The sequence below is a fragment of the Arachis hypogaea genome, chromosome 9 (genome assembly GCF_003086295.3).
Source record: "Arachis hypogaea cultivar Tifrunner chromosome 9, arahy.Tifrunner.gnm2.J5K5, whole genome shotgun sequence".
In the NCBI taxonomy this organism is placed as follows: Eukaryota; Viridiplantae; Streptophyta; class Magnoliopsida; order Fabales; family Fabaceae; genus Arachis; species Arachis hypogaea.
The window spans coordinates 39,605,803-39,621,386 of NC_092044.1; the positions used below are offsets into that span (position 1 = coordinate 39,605,803).

Below are 15,584 nucleotides of genomic sequence, written 5' to 3' on the forward strand. Positions count from 1 at the left end.
AAAGATTTGAAAAAGAATTGGAAAAGATTTGAAAAGATTTTAAATTTAAAAAGATTTTGAAATTAAAATATGATGGTTAAGAGAATCTTGTTTAGAAGATATGACTGAAAAGATAAAAAATGGAAAAGATAAGCTTTGAAAAGATCAACATTTTCCCTAACCTGTTTTGGGCGTTGAACTCCCAGAATGCCTTGATTCTGGTGTTCAACGCCATGCTGGTACTCCTTCTGGGCGTTGAACGCCCAGCTAGTGCCCCCTGGCGGGCGTTCAATGCTAGTCTTGTATCTCCCTTCAGGGCATTGAACGCCTAGCCAGTACCCCCTGACTGGCGTTCAACGCCAGGCTTGCTGCCCTTGGAGGGCGTTCAACGCCCAACCAGTACCTCCTGGTTGGCGTTGAATGCCAGTCTTGCTGCCTCTTAGGGGTGTTCAACGCCCCTCTTTCCCTCTTGCCTAGCGTTCAACGCCAGCAAGGGGTCTTCCCCAGGGTGCTCTATTTTCTGCTCTGCCAATTTCTATTTTTGTTCTAACTACTGCACATGATCACGAACTTAAACAAATGTAAAAATTAAACTTAGATAACTAAATAAACTTAATGAAAAACAGAAATAACTTTAATTATGGCTAGGTTGCCTCCCAACAAACGCTTCTTTAACATCACTAGCTTGACGGTAATGCACTTATGTCAACAATATGGTGGATTTGTCTTGCTCAATCTCACCACCCAAATAATGTTTTACTCTCTGGCCATTAACAGTAAATCTCTTGTCAAAGTAATCACACTGGAGTTCTATATGACCATAGGGTGATACATTAGTGATCAGGAAAGGTCCTGTCCGACGTGACTTAAGCTTTCCAGGGAAGAGGTTTAGTCTATAATTGAAGAGCAGAACTTTCTGTCCAGGTTCAAAGACTCTGGAAGAAATCTTTCTGTCATGCCACTTCTTGGCCCTTTCTTTATAAATCCTTGCATTCTCAAGTGCAGAAAATCGAAATTCATCCATTAACTCATTTAGCTGGAGCAACCGTTTCTCTTCTGTTGCCTTTGCATCAAGGTTTAGGAGTTTGGTTGCCCAGTAGGCCTTGTGTTCCAACTCCACTGGCAGGTGGCACACCTTCCCATACACCAATTGATATGGTGATGTTCCTATAGGGGTCCTGAAAGCTGTTCTGTATGCCCAAATAGCATCATCAAACTTTCTAGCCCAATCCTTTCTAGAGGTATTCACCGTTCTTTCCAGAATTCTCTTTAATTCTCTATTTGAGACTTCAGCTTGCCAATTTATTTGTGGATGATATGGGGTAGCCACTTTATGGCGAACTCCATATCAGCTCAGTACGGAGTCAAGTTGTTTATTGTAGAAATGAGTTCCTCCATCACTGATCAGTGTCCGAGGGACACCAAATTTGCTGAAGATGTTCTTCAAAAGGAAATTCATTACTACTCTAGTGTCATTTGTGGGTGATACGACTGCCTCAACCCATTTAGATACATAATCTACTGTTACAAGGATGTAGGTGTTTGAGTATGAAGGTGGGAAAGGACCCATAAAGTCTATACCCCATACATCAAACAGCTCAATCTCTAGGATTCCTTGTTGAGGCATATCGTGACCATGAGGGGGATTGCCAGTCCTTTGGCAACTGTCACAGTGACGGATAAATTCTCGAGAATTTTTAAAGAGTATGGGCCAGTAGAAACCACTTTGGAGGACTTTAGTGGCTGTTCGCTCTACTCCAAAGTGTCCTCCATAATCGGAGCCATGGCAATGCAATAGAATTTTCTGTGCCTCTTCTTCAGATATACAGCGGCAGATTATCCCATCCGAGAATCTCTTAAAAAGATATGGTTCATCCCACAAATAGTATCTCACATCATGAATGAGCTTTCGGGCTTGTGGTGCACGAAATTCTAATCCCAATATCAACATCAAGATTTCTTATGATCTCGTACCACTAACCAGCAAGTGCACTGGGTCGTCAAAGTAATACCTTACGTGAGTAAGGGTCGATCCCATGGGGATTATTGGTTTGAAGCAAGCTATGTTTATTTTATTATTCTTAGTCAGGATATCAATTAAAATTATCAGTTTGAATTATTAGAAAAATAAAAGAGTGTGAAATAATTACTTGTTGTGCAGTAATGGAAAATATGTTGGAGTTTTGGGGATGCTTTGTCCTCTGAATTCGTGTAACATAATGCTTCATCACTTTCAAAAGTGCAAAGTTCCTTCCATGGCAAGCTGTGTGTAGGGGGACCACCGTTGTCAATGGCTACCGTCCATCCTCTCAGTGAAAACGTTCCAAATGCTCTGTCACAGCACGACTAATCATCTGTTGGTTCTCAATCAGGTTGGAATAGAATCCAGTGATTCTTTTGCGTCTGTCACTAACACCCAGCCTTCAGGAGTTTAAAGCTCATCACAGTCATTCAATCCTCGAATCCTACTCGGAATACCACAGACAAGGTTTAGACTTTCCGGATTCTCTTGAATGCCGCCATCAGTCTAGCTTATACCACGAAGATTCTGATGAAGGAATCTAAGAGATACTCATTCAATCTAATGTAGAATGGAGGTGGTTGTCAGGCACACGTTCATGGATTGAGGAAGGTGATGAGTGTCACGGATCATCACCTTCTCCATAATTAAGCGCGAATGAACATCTTAGATAGGAACACGCATGTTTGAAAGGAAAACAGAAATAATTGCATTAATTCATCGAGACGCTGCAGAGCTCCTCACCCCCAACAATGGAGTTTAGAGACTCATGCCGTCAAAGAGTATATAATTCAGATCTGAAAATGTCATGAGGTACAAAATAAGTCTCTAAAAGTTATTTAAGTAGTAAACTAGTAACCTATGTTTATAGAAAATGAGTAAACTAAGATAATTGGTGCAGAAATCCACTTCTGGGGCCCACTTGGTGTGTGCTGGGGCTGAGACTTAAGCCTCTCACGTGCTTGGGCTGTTTCTGGAGTTGAACGCCAAGTTGTAACGTGTTTTGGGCGTTGAACTCCAACTTTTAACCTGTTTCTGGCGCTGGACGCCAGACTGCAACATGGAACTGGCATTGAACGCCAGTTTACGTCGTCTATCTTTGCACAAAGTATGGACTATTATATATTGCTGGAAAGCCCTGGATGTCTACTTTCCAACCCAATTGAGAGCGCGTCAATCGGACTACTGTAGCTCCAAAAGATCCATTCCGAGTTCAGGGAGGTCAGGATCCAACAGCATCAGCAGTCCTTTTTCAGCCTAACTCAGATTTTTGCTCAGCTCCCTCAATTTCAGCCAGAAAATACCTAAAATCACAGAAAAATACACAAAATCATAGTAAAGTCCAGAAATATGATTTTTTCCTAAAAACTAATAAAATTCTATTAAAAACTAATTAAAACATACTAAAATCTACATGAAATTACCCCCAAAAAGCGTATAAAATATCCGCTCATCACAACACCAAACTTAAACCGTTGCTTGTCCCCAAGCAAATAGATAAATAAAAGAGGATAAAAAGAAGTCAAGAAGCAATAATATCTCAGAGTTTTAAGTGAAGCCCAGATTCTAATTAGATGAGCGGGACTAGTAGCTTTTTGCCTCTGAACAGTTTTGGCATCTCACTTTATCCTTTGAAATTCAGAATGGTTGGCATCCATAGGAACTTAGAATTCAGATAGTGTGATTGATTCTCCTAGTTTAGCATGTTGATTCTTGAACACAGCTACTTTTATGAGTCTTGGCCGTGACCTTAAGCATTTTGTTTTCCAGTATTACCACCGGATACATAAATGCCACAGACACATGACTGGGTGAACCTTTTCAGATTGTGACTCAGCTTTACTAAAGTCCCCAGTTAGAGGTGTCCAGAGCTCTTAAGCACACTCTTTTTGCTTTGGATCACGACTTTAACCACTCAGTCTCAAGCTTTTCACTTGGACCTGCATGGTTAGGGACAGCTTGATTTAGCCACTTAGGCCTAGATTTATTTTCTTGGGCCCTCCTATCCATTGATGCTCAAAGCCTTGGATCCTTTTTACCCCTGCCTTTTAGTTTTAAGGGCTATTGGCTTTTTCTGCTTGCTTTTTCTTTTTCTTTCTATTTTTTTTGCACAAGCTTTTGCTTTTTCACTGCTTTTTCTTACTTCAAGAATTAATTTTTTTGATTTTTCAGATCATCAATAACATTTCTCTTTTTCATCATTCTTTCAAGAGCCAACAATTTTAACATTCATAAATAACAAGATCAAAAATATGCACTGTTCAAGCATTCATTCAGAAGACAAAAAGTATTGCCACCACATATAAATAATTAGAATTTTTCTTATTAAGAACTCGAAAAAAAATATTGCCCCGTTATTCTAAAAATCTACTATTTTATTCATATTTGATGATGATGAGAAAAATAAATTATAACTTATTTGGAATTAAAATCAAAGTAGAGATACTAATTACTACTACTAATATATAACTTCTAAGGTAAATTCCTAATAAGAACAGTTATCAAAGAGTTAAGGCAAAGATTAGAACTCAACGACCTTTATTTTGGGAAGTGGATGTTCCTCTAGTCTGTGGGGTGCTTCGTCCTTCAAGAGATAATTTCTGACGCTTCAGTTCCTTTAAGTCACATCCTTGCTCTTCCTGTTCCCTTAGGTGCCATGATCTTGATGAGTTTTAGCTCAGTGATCATGGCGAATCACACCAAACTTAGAGGTTTGCTTGTCCTCAAGCAAAAGAAAGGAAAGGAGAGGAATAGTAGGAGAGGCAAATTCGAAATTCAAAAGATATGATGAGTTGAAAAAGATATGAGAAGAAATTAAAAAGATTTGAAAAGAGTTCAAAAAGATAGATGAGTTTTGAAAAAGATTTGAAAAGAAATTAAAGAAAAATCAAGAAATATGTTTAGGATAAAAAAATTTTTGAAATTGAAGTTGAAAGATGAGAGATTGTAACATGTTTATGCAAGAAATCATGAATTGAAACGTGAAAATTGGAAAAAATTTGAATTGAAAACGAAATTACCTCCTCCCCACAATCCTGGCGTTAAACGCCCAAACGCTGCATGTTTTGGGCGTTTAACACCCAATTGCTGCTTCTCCTGGGCGTTCAACGCCCAGCTGTTGCTTCTTTTTGGCGTTGAACGCCAGGAAGTCCTTTGTCACTGGGCATTTTTCTGAACGCCCAGGACGCTGTCAATCTGGCGTTAAACGCCCAGAAGGTGCTTCTTTCTAGTGTTTAACGCCCAGAAGATGCTCCTTTCTGGCGTTTAACGCCCAGATGGCTACCTGATACCAAGGTATCTTAGGCTAGTTTCACTAGCATTTTTCTGTTAGTTTTAGTTGTTTTATGCATTTTCTTGAGCTTAAAGTAACCAAGAATGGTTAAATGAATAACAAAGCAATGAACCATCCAAACAGTATGATTTTGATGCAAATTCCATGAGTTTTTAGTTATATTACTTGAATGCTATGAATGGAAGATTTCTCATGAAATTTTGCAAGACTTTGATGCAGTTGTTTGGATGATTTCAGGGAAGAAGAGGCTAGGCAAGGAAGCAACAAAATCAATAAAGGAAGCTTGAATATCACATGTGGAGTTTAAGTTCCAGTTTAAGCTTAAACTGGAACTTAAACTGCCAAGCCATATAATGCTGGGAACTATCAGTGGCGTTTAAGCTCCAGTTTAAGCTTAAACTGGAGCTTAAACGCCAAAATCATGAAAGCTGAGGAAAAGCTGAAAGTGGCGTTTAACCTCCAGTTTAACCTTAAACTGGAAGTTAAACGCCAGAAATGAGAAATGCACCAGGGAGCCATTTCCACGTTTAAGCTCCAGTTTAACCTTAAACTGGAGCTTAAACGTGTTCGACCAAAATTCTCCTCCAGGGTTGCTTTCTTCATTTCCACGTTTAAGCTCCAGTTTAAGCTTAAACTGGAGCTTAAACGTGTTCGACCATTCCACACTCCAGGGTTGCTTTCTTCATTTCCACGTTTAAGCTTCAGTTTAACCTTAAACTGAAGCTTAAACGTGTTCGACTACTTTACCCTCCAGGGTTGCTTTCTTCCATTTCCACGTTTAAGCTTCAGTTTAACCTTAAACTGAAGCTTAAACGTGCTTGAGTTATACCACCTCCAAGAGTGTCCAACGTTTAAGTTCCAGTTTAAGCTTAAACTGGAACTTAAACGTGCTTCCACAAAAGGCATCACTGGAAGTGTCTGGCGTTTAAGTTGCAGTTTAAGCTTAAACTGCAACTTAAACGCCACTGTTTGAAAAGGTTTCTGGGCCAAAGATATTGCAGTTTAAGTTAGCATTTGAGCACAAACATTAACTTAAACGTACTCTGGTATGAAACCCAATTGAATATCATGGTTTATGGGATTGGGCCTGAAGAATTGATGAGTCTGGAATTTCAATTTGTTGAGTCATGTGTCATTACTTGATTATCACTAAGTTGGCTCAATGAATGTTACAGAATTGGATCAGCAGCCTCATCAGGATTATGGATCATAAACCCAAAGCAAAAGGAAATCAGGGAAAGGCCTCAAAGCCCAAGAAACACAACAGAAGCTCAATTTAGAAAGTGTATAAATAGGATAGAATTTAAGTTAGTGGAGATTTTTTCAGATCATTTTTTCGAGTTTTCATACTTTTTGTAATTGAATTCAGAGCTATGACTCACTAAACCCCTTTCATTGGGTTAGGGAGCTCTATTGTAATTCAATGAATCAATAATAGTTTTTATCTTCTTCTTCAATCTTTTCTCTTGAATTTTGTTAGAAAGCTTCTCGATCTAATTCCATTGGTTAGTTGTCTTGGGAAAGAAACTATCCATAATTGGAATCCTTCGGAACCTTGGGAAAGGAATGGAGGATTCATGCTAGAGAAGCTTTCTCACAGTGAATTGGATTGGGGTTTGGATGGATATTGTGACATGTAATCCTACCAAATTGTGGTTCATGAAACTGTGTGGTATAATCAGTGGTCGAGCATCATCTCTTCTTATGAACATTTAAACCAAGGGATTGGGAATTTGTTTGTTTTTAGAGAGAATTGGTGAGCCAAGGGATTGGGATCCAATCATATAAGATTGCCAAGCAAAATTCAATGAATGCATTGGTTGAGGAAGGGATAAAAATGTTTTGATTCGGAGATCTCAATATCTCCTGAAACCCAATGAATTCCCCATTTCTGATCTACCACTTTCTCTTTACATTCTGCAATTAAATTCATGCAATCACCCCGATCCCTTTTTAATTTCAGCAATTTAGCTTCTCGCTCTTTAATTCATGCAATTTAAGATTCCACAATTCTCATCTAAATCTTGATTCCGCTCAACTAGAACACACTTCTAATCCGAATTGCTCACTCAACCAATCCTTGTGGGATTCGACCTCACTCTATTATGAGTTTTTCGTTGACGATAACCGGTGCACTTGCCGGAAGGAATTTTTGCCGATTGTGCAATTTCCTAAAATCGTAGCATCAAGTTTATGGCGCCGTTGCCGGGGATTGGTTTTCGATTGACAATTCTCAAATTGGAAGTTAACTAGATTGAGCATTTTTCTTGTTTTGTTAATTCAGTTCAAGTTACTTGTTGAATTTTAATTTCTGCACTCTGTTACTTGTTTTCTTTCTTTATGCCTTTAAATTCAAGCAACTAACTCACTGACTCACTAACTATTTGAATTAATTCCTCAACTGCTCTAACCATACTCTTCCATTAACCAAGAGTATTTCACTTGTTTGTTGCCTGTGCTGTGTTCTTGTATGACAGGTAGGAGAGGAGAGACATCAACTCCTCCATATACCGAACCAGAGAGGACCCTTCATAAACTTAGAAGGGAAGCAAGAGGGAAGAGAGTACTGGGAGAAGAAGAATCTGAAGGAGAATCTGAGGACAATTTTGAGGAAGCTCTAGATCTCAACATGGATAGAGAAGTTCACAACCATGAGAGAGCTGATGGAAACAATGCCATTCCCGAGAGGAGGGTTCTTGGTTCATACATAAACCCAACCTCTGGGAATTGTGGTAGCAGCATTCAGAAACCACCCATTCAGGCCAACAATTTTGAACTCAAACCACAGCTAATATCACTGGTGGAGAATCATTGTTCATTTGGTGGGAGTGCTAATGAAGATCCAAACCAACATCTCACAAAATTCCTGAGAATTTGCGATACTGTGAAGTCCAATGGAGTCCAGGAAGATGCCTATAAACTGCTCTTGTTCCCATTTTCACTTAGGGACAAGGCAGCTAAGTGGCTGGAATCATTTCCAAGGGGGAGCCTAACAACCTGGGATGAGGTGGAAAGCAAGTTTCTGGCACATTTCTACCCCCCACAAAAGGTCAATAGGCTTCGATCTGAGGTTCAGACTTTTAGACAACAAGATGGTGAAACTCTCTACGAGGCATGGGAGAGGTTCAAGGATTTAACAAGGAAATGCCCACCAGACATGTTCCATGACTGGGTGCAACTGCATATTTTCTATGATGGACTTTCTTATGAATCAAGGAAGGCTGTAGACCATTCATCAGGAGGTTCATTGAACAGGAAAAAGATTGTGGAAGAAGCCATTGAAGTGATTGAGACAGTGGCTGAGAATGAGTACTACTATGCTTCAGAGAGACACAACACTAAGGGAGTCATGGAGCTGAACCATGTTGATACAATTCTAGCCCAAAACAAGGTGTTTGCCAAGCAACTAGCAGAGCTCACCAGGAAATTAGGAACAAAACAAGTGGCTGCAATACATACACAAGATCAAGAGGAAGTAAGCACTGAAGGAGGTGATTGGAAAGAGGCCAACTATGTGGGAAATCAACAAAGGCAACCATATGATCCACATTCCAACACTTACAACCCAGGCTGGAAAAACCACCCAAACTTTGGGTGGGGAAACCAGCAAACCCAACCACAAAACCACAAACCTTACAACCCCAACCAACATAACAATTCCACATACCAAAACTCCAACCAAAGATCATACCAAGCCACACAAAACACTTACTCCCAACCACCATATCATGGCCAAAATAATCAACCTGCCCAACCTAATCCGAACCAACAATTTCAAGATCAATTAAACAGGATAGAAGGAATGCTTGCAAACATGGGTCAGGACATAAGTGAGTTGAAAAGCTTTAGGGATGATGTGAGATCTACCTTAAGGAACCATGGTGAAAAACTCAAGAGGATGGAGTCTCGAGTAGGAGAGCTATCTCAACAGGCCCCCAAGTCAACTGCAGTGTTCCCTAGTGACACAGAAAAGAATCCTAAAGGGGAACAAAAGGGAGTGAGATGGGAAGAATGCAAGGCCATTACCATATTGAAGGAAGTCTCAGAAGAAGAAGGAATCAGACCCTCAAAACAGAAGCCAGAAATCTTGAAGGAAGGTGTGGAAGAAGCTAAGCAGGAGAGTGAAACTGAGCAAGCCAAGGAACTGCAAAATAAAGGCATGCTGGAAACATACCAACCAAAAGCACCATTTCCTCAGAGGTTAGGAGGAGGTGAAAAAGGGAAAACATATTCAAGGTTTTTAGAGACATTTAAGTCTCTCCATATCAATATTCCCTTTCTTGAGATTCTCCAGCAGATGCCTACACATATCAAGTATTTGAAGGAATTGCTGAGCAAGAAAAGAGTTTTGAAGGGAGGACAAACTGTAATAATGAACAAAAAATGCAGTGCACTCATCAAGAAGGACATAGTCTCTAAGAAAACAGACCCAGGAAGTTTTCATATCCCCTGCATCATAGGGGAAACAAAAATTGACAGAGGATTCTGTGATCTAGGAGCTAGCATAAATGTGATGCCTCTGACTCTTATGAAGAGGCTACAACTGAATGAGGTGAGATCCACTGATGTAATCATACAACTGGCTGACAAAACTCAAAAGCAAGCTGAAGGGGTAGTTGAGAATGTGCTGGTGAAAGTGGGAAATTATTTCTTCCCCACAGACTTTGTCATTTTGGACATGGAGGAAAGCTACCTACACCCTATCATTCTGGGAAGGCCATTTCTAGCCACTGCTAGATCACTCATAGATATAGAACAAGGAAAGCTAATTTTGAGAGTACATGATGAACAGTTCATTTTCCATGTTTTCAAACCTGCATCTGAGCCTGAACCAGAACCTGAAAAGCCGATGGATGATAGTAGCCATCTGTGTTTGGAGGAAAGCAATCTAGCAGCTGAAACTTTGAAACAGTCTTTGGAAGGCAAACAAGAATTGCAAGAGTTAAAGCCACAAGAATCAATAGAAACAGATCAGAAGGATCCTCCTGGCATAAGGGTCAATGAAGAAATCCTCAAGAGAGAGGGAAGAATTGTAAAGAAATTGCCAAGAGGGTGGAGAAACAAGAAAATTTCCACTGAAGGTTTCTCTCCGGGAGATAAAGTGATATCAAGTCATTATCTGCCAATCCCACCTGACCTCAAAACCATTCCTTCCCAGCTCCCTCAAGTGTTCACAATCAGGAAAGTTCTTTCTATGGAACATTTGGAAATCATGAAGGAATCAAATGGGGACATTTTCATAGTGAGAGGAGAGGACATCAAGCACTACAATCCACCCTAACAAGGGACAACCGTCAAGCTAGTGACGTTAAAGAAGCGCTTCATGGGAGGCAACCCATGTTTTAGTATCCTTACTCTTTATTGTTTTACTTTGCATCTAATAAAGCATGGTTTCTTATGCATGAACTTGAATCCTCAGGACAACTGTTGATAAGGTGCACTAAACATTGCATGTAAAATACAATTGGTCTCTAAGTTTGGTGTGCCTGAAGGCACCCCAAATCTTATTCAAATTGTATTCAATCTTTCATTCAAGGTGCACAACCAAACATTAAGTTTGGTGTTCCTCTTTGAACACAGTTAATGAAAAGCAAGAAGTTCCTCTGGATTTAGAAATTCATGACAAGTATACCATTTGCATGTTTTAATACTTTGATTTCAATTACTTTAGGTAGTAAAATTGTTTAGGATCAAAGAGCCAAAGTGACTATGATTTATTAGAATTATGCACATTCATTAAGGACAACCAACATGGATTTCATGTCATCAGGAGACATTACCAAACACTAAGTTTGGTGTCCAGTAATAAGTGTGCATACATACAAGGGTCACGGCTATAAGCTCATGAAGTCAATCATTGATTTACAATTCAAAAAGAATGAAAAACATGTGCAAGTACTATTCATTATTCACATGGACCGAAAAAAATGATAGCAAAGTTGTTTGTTTGTGCAGGTACAAAAGGAAGGATAAGAATGGATGAAAAAGACAAAGGAAGTACAAGTGGTCAAAAAGAGGCAAGAAGCAAGAAGAAGCAGGACCCCAAGAATCAAGAAGAACCAAGCAACAAATGAGAGGTGGTCTTGTTCCTTAATAATCAAATAATAGTTTGTGAATTGTCTTTATGAGCTTTCTTTCATTTTAAGTCATTTAAGTTTTATGTGAAATTTCTAGTATGTTTGTCTGTTTACTGCTTTGAATAAAGTGAATGTCTAGATGTTTGGATATAACTTCACCTTCTTAAACAAATGCTTTCCATGCTTGTTCTGTCTCCAAAAATAAAAGAAAAGTTTGAACGAAAGTAACTTGGCTCATTTAGTGACAAATCAAGTAGAATTAAGTGGTGGTATGCATGCTTGATTGTTTAGTCAGCTCACTGGAAATTGAGTGTAGAATTATCATTTTTGTGTAGAAGTTGAATACTGTCTATGGATCTTGATGAATAAATGTCTTTGGCCATAAAAAAAGAAAGAAAAAGAAGAAGAAAAAGCCACTGAAAAAGGCAACCAAAAAGCAAAAAAAAAATTGAGAAAATAAGCTAGGCACCAATGGTTTGAACTTCTGAGACAAATGCCTGTGGTGTTTATGTATTAAGGATATGCTTGGATGAATAGGTTCTGAGGAGTGTTTCAACACTTGGTAACTTGGGTTAACTAACCCGGGATTATCAACCAAAAGTCCATTATCAAGAGCAACCTAAATACAAAACATTTAGTCACACAAAGAGGTGCTGGGCACCAATGTCTCAAGAAGAAATGTGAACTAAAATGCCTGTAGTGGATATGTGTAGTGCACTGATAAGAAAAAGAAAATGCCAAAGGCTTGTGCAACACATGACACTGAGCAAACAAGGAGCAAAGGAGCTCTAAGAAAAAGAAAAACAAAGAAGAGAAAAGTGCCAAGGACATAAGAATAACAAGAGGCCATAGCAGTGTTTAATGGATGCAGTGAAAAAGTGATAATCTTGCCTGATAAGAATGAAAAAGTGATGCTGCAACTTTCTGCATAAAACCCTTCTGATGAACTTCAAATGCTTGCTAATATAGCCAATGTAATTGCTTTCTGTTTCATACTTTCTTCTCAAATAACTCAGGACTTGCTTAGGGACAAGCAAGTATTAAGTTTGGTGTTGTGATGCCAAGGCATCTTAGGCTAGTTTCACTAGCATTTTTCTGTTAGTTTTAGTTGTTTTATGCATTTTCTTGAGCTTAAAGTAACCAAGAATGGTTAAATGAATAACAAAGCAATGAACCATCCAAACAGTATGATTTTGATGCAAATTCCATGTGTTTTTAGTTATATTACTTGAATGCTATGAATGGAAGATTTCTCATGAAATTTTGCAAGACTTTGATGCAGTTGTTTGGATGATTTCAGGGAAGAAGAGGCTAGGCAAGGAAGCAACAAAATCAATAAAGGAAGCTTGAATATCACATGTGGAGTTTAAGTTCCAGTTTAAGCTTAAACTGGAACTTAAACTGCCAAGCCATATAATGCTGGGAACTATCAGTGGCGTTTAAGCTCCAGTTTAAGCTTAAACTGGAGCTTAAACGCCAAAATCATGAAAGCTGAGGAAAAGCTGAAAGTGGCGTTTAACCTCCAGTTTAACCTTAAACTGGAAGTTAAACGCCAGAAATGAGAAATGCACCAGGGAGCCATTTCCACGTTTAAGCTCCAGTTTAACCTTAAACTGGAGCTTAAACGTGTTCGACCAAAATTCTCCTCCAGGGTTGCTTTCTTCATTTCCACGTTTAAGCTCCAGTTTAAGCTTAAACTGGAGCTTAAACGTGTTCGACCATTCCACACTCCAGGGTTGCTTTCTTCATTTCCACGTTTAAGCTTCAGTTTAACCTTAAACTGAAGCTTAAACGTGTTCGACTACTTTACCCTCCAGGGTTGCTTTCTTCCATTTCCACGTTTAAGCTTCAGTTTAACCTTAAACTGAAGCTTAAACGTGCTTGAGTTATACCACCTCCAAGAGTGTCCAACGTTTAAGTTCCAGTTTAAGCTTAAACTGGAACTTAAACGTGCTTCCACAAAAGGCATCACTGGAAGTGTCTGGCGTTTAAGTTGGAGTTTAAGCTTAAACTGCAACTTAAATGCCACTGTTTGAAAAGGTTTCTGGGCCAAAGATATTGCAGTTTAAGTTAGCATTTGAGCACAAACATTAACTTAAACGTACTCTGGTATGAAACCCAATTGAATATCATGGTTTATGGGATTGGGCCTGAAGAATTGATGAGTCTGGAATTTCAATTTGTTGAGTCATGTGTCATTACTTGATTATCACTAAGTTGGCTCAATGAATGTTACAGAATTGGATCAGCAGCCTCATCAGGATTATGGATCATAAACCCAAAGCAAAAGGAAATCAGGGAAAGGCCTCAAAGCCCAAGAAACACAGCAGAAGCTCAATTTAGAAAGTGTATAAATAGGATAGAATTTAAGTTAGTGGAGATTTTTTCAGATCATTTTTTCGAGTTTTCATACTTTTTGTAATTGAATTCAGAGCTATGACTCACTAAACCCCTTTCATTGGGTTAGGGAGCTCTATTGTAATTCAATGAATCAATAATAGTTTTTATCTTCTTCTTCAATCTTTTCTCTTGAATTTTGTTAGAAAGCTTCTCGATCTAATTCCATTGGTTAGTTGTCTTGGGAAAGAAACTATCCATAATTGGAATCCTTCGGAACCTTGGGAAAGGAATGGAGGATTCATGCTAGAGAAGCTTTCTCACAGTGAATTGGATTGGGGTTTGGATGGATATTGTGACATGTAATCCTACCAAATTGTGGTTCATGAAACTGTGTGGTATAATCAGTGGTCGAGCATCATCTCTTCTTATGAACATTTAAACCAAGGGACTGGGAATTTGTTTGTTTTTAGAGAGAATTGGTGAGCCAAGGGATTGGGATCCAATCATATAAGATTGCCAAGCAAAATTCAATGAATGCATTCTTATATGATTGGCAATCCCTTGGCTCACTAATGCATTCATTGAATTTTGCTTGGCAATCTTATATGATTGGATCCCAATCCCTTGGCTCACCAATTCTCTCTAAAAACAAACAAATTCCCAATCCCTTGGTTTAAATGTTCATAAGAAGAGATGATGCTCGACCACTGATTATACCACACAGTTTCATGAACCACAATTTGGTAGGATTACATGTCACAATATCCATCCAAACCCCAATCCAATTCACTGTGAGAAAGCTTCTCTAGCATGAATCCTCCATTCCTTTCCCAAGGTTCCGAAGGATTCCAATTATGGATAGTTTCTTTCCCAAGACAACTAACCAATGGAATTAGATCGAGAAGCTTTCTAACAAAATTCAAGAGAAAAGATTGAAGAAGAAGATAAAAACTATTATTGATTCATTGAATTACAATAGAGCTCCCTAACCCAATGAAAGGGGTTTAGTGAGTCATAGCTCTGAATTCAATTACAAAAAGTATGAAAACTCGAAAAAATGATCTGAAAAAATCTCCACTAACTTAAATTCTATCCTATTTATACACTTTCTAAATTGAGCTTCTGTTGTGTTTCTTGGGCTTTGAGGCCTTTCCCTGATTTCCTTTTGCTTTGGGTTTATGATCCATAATCCTGATGAGGCTGCTGATCCAATTCTGTAACATTCATTGAGCCAACTTAGTGATAATCAAGTAATGACACATGACTCAACAAATTGAAATTCCAGACTCATCAATTCTTCAGGCCTAATCCTATAAACCATGATATTCAATTGGGTTTCATACCAGAGTACGTTTAAGTTAATGTTTGTGCTCAAATGCTAACTTAAACTGCAATATCTTTGGCCCAGAAACCTTTTCAAACAGTGGCGTTTAAGTTGCAGTTTAAGCTTAAACTGCAACTTAAACGCCAAACACTTCCAGTGATGCCTTTTGTGGAAGCACGTTTAAGTTCCAGTTTAAGCTTAAACTGGAACTTAAACGTTGGACACTCTTGGAGGTGGTATAACTCAAGCACGTTTAAGCTTCAGTTTAAGGTTAAACTGAAGCTTAAACGTGGAAATGGAAGAAAGCAACCCTGGAGGGTAAAGTAGTCGAACACGTTTAAGCTTCAGTTTAAGGTTAAACTGAAGCTTAAACGTGGAAATGAAGAAAGCAACCCTGGAGTGTGGAATGGTCAAACACGTTTAAGCTCCAGTTTAAGCTTAAACTGGAGCTTAAACGTGGAAATGAAGAAAGCAACCCTGGAGGAGAATTTTGGTCGAACACGTTTAAGCTCCAGTTTAAGGTTAAACTGGAGCTTAAACGTGGAAATGGCT

At 38.8% G+C, this 15,584-nt stretch overlaps 1 non-coding gene across 1 annotated transcript; it reads right to left on the reverse strand.

The window, feature by feature from the left end:
* Positions 1-8,346: 8,346 nt before the first annotated feature.
* LOC112713868 (small nucleolar RNA R71) lies at positions 8,347-8,450 on the reverse strand. Its single transcript, XR_003158828.1, has one exon. It is a non-coding gene; the product is annotated as a small nucleolar RNA R71 (small nucleolar RNA).
* Between the last annotated feature and the right edge of the window lie 7,134 nt (positions 8,451-15,584).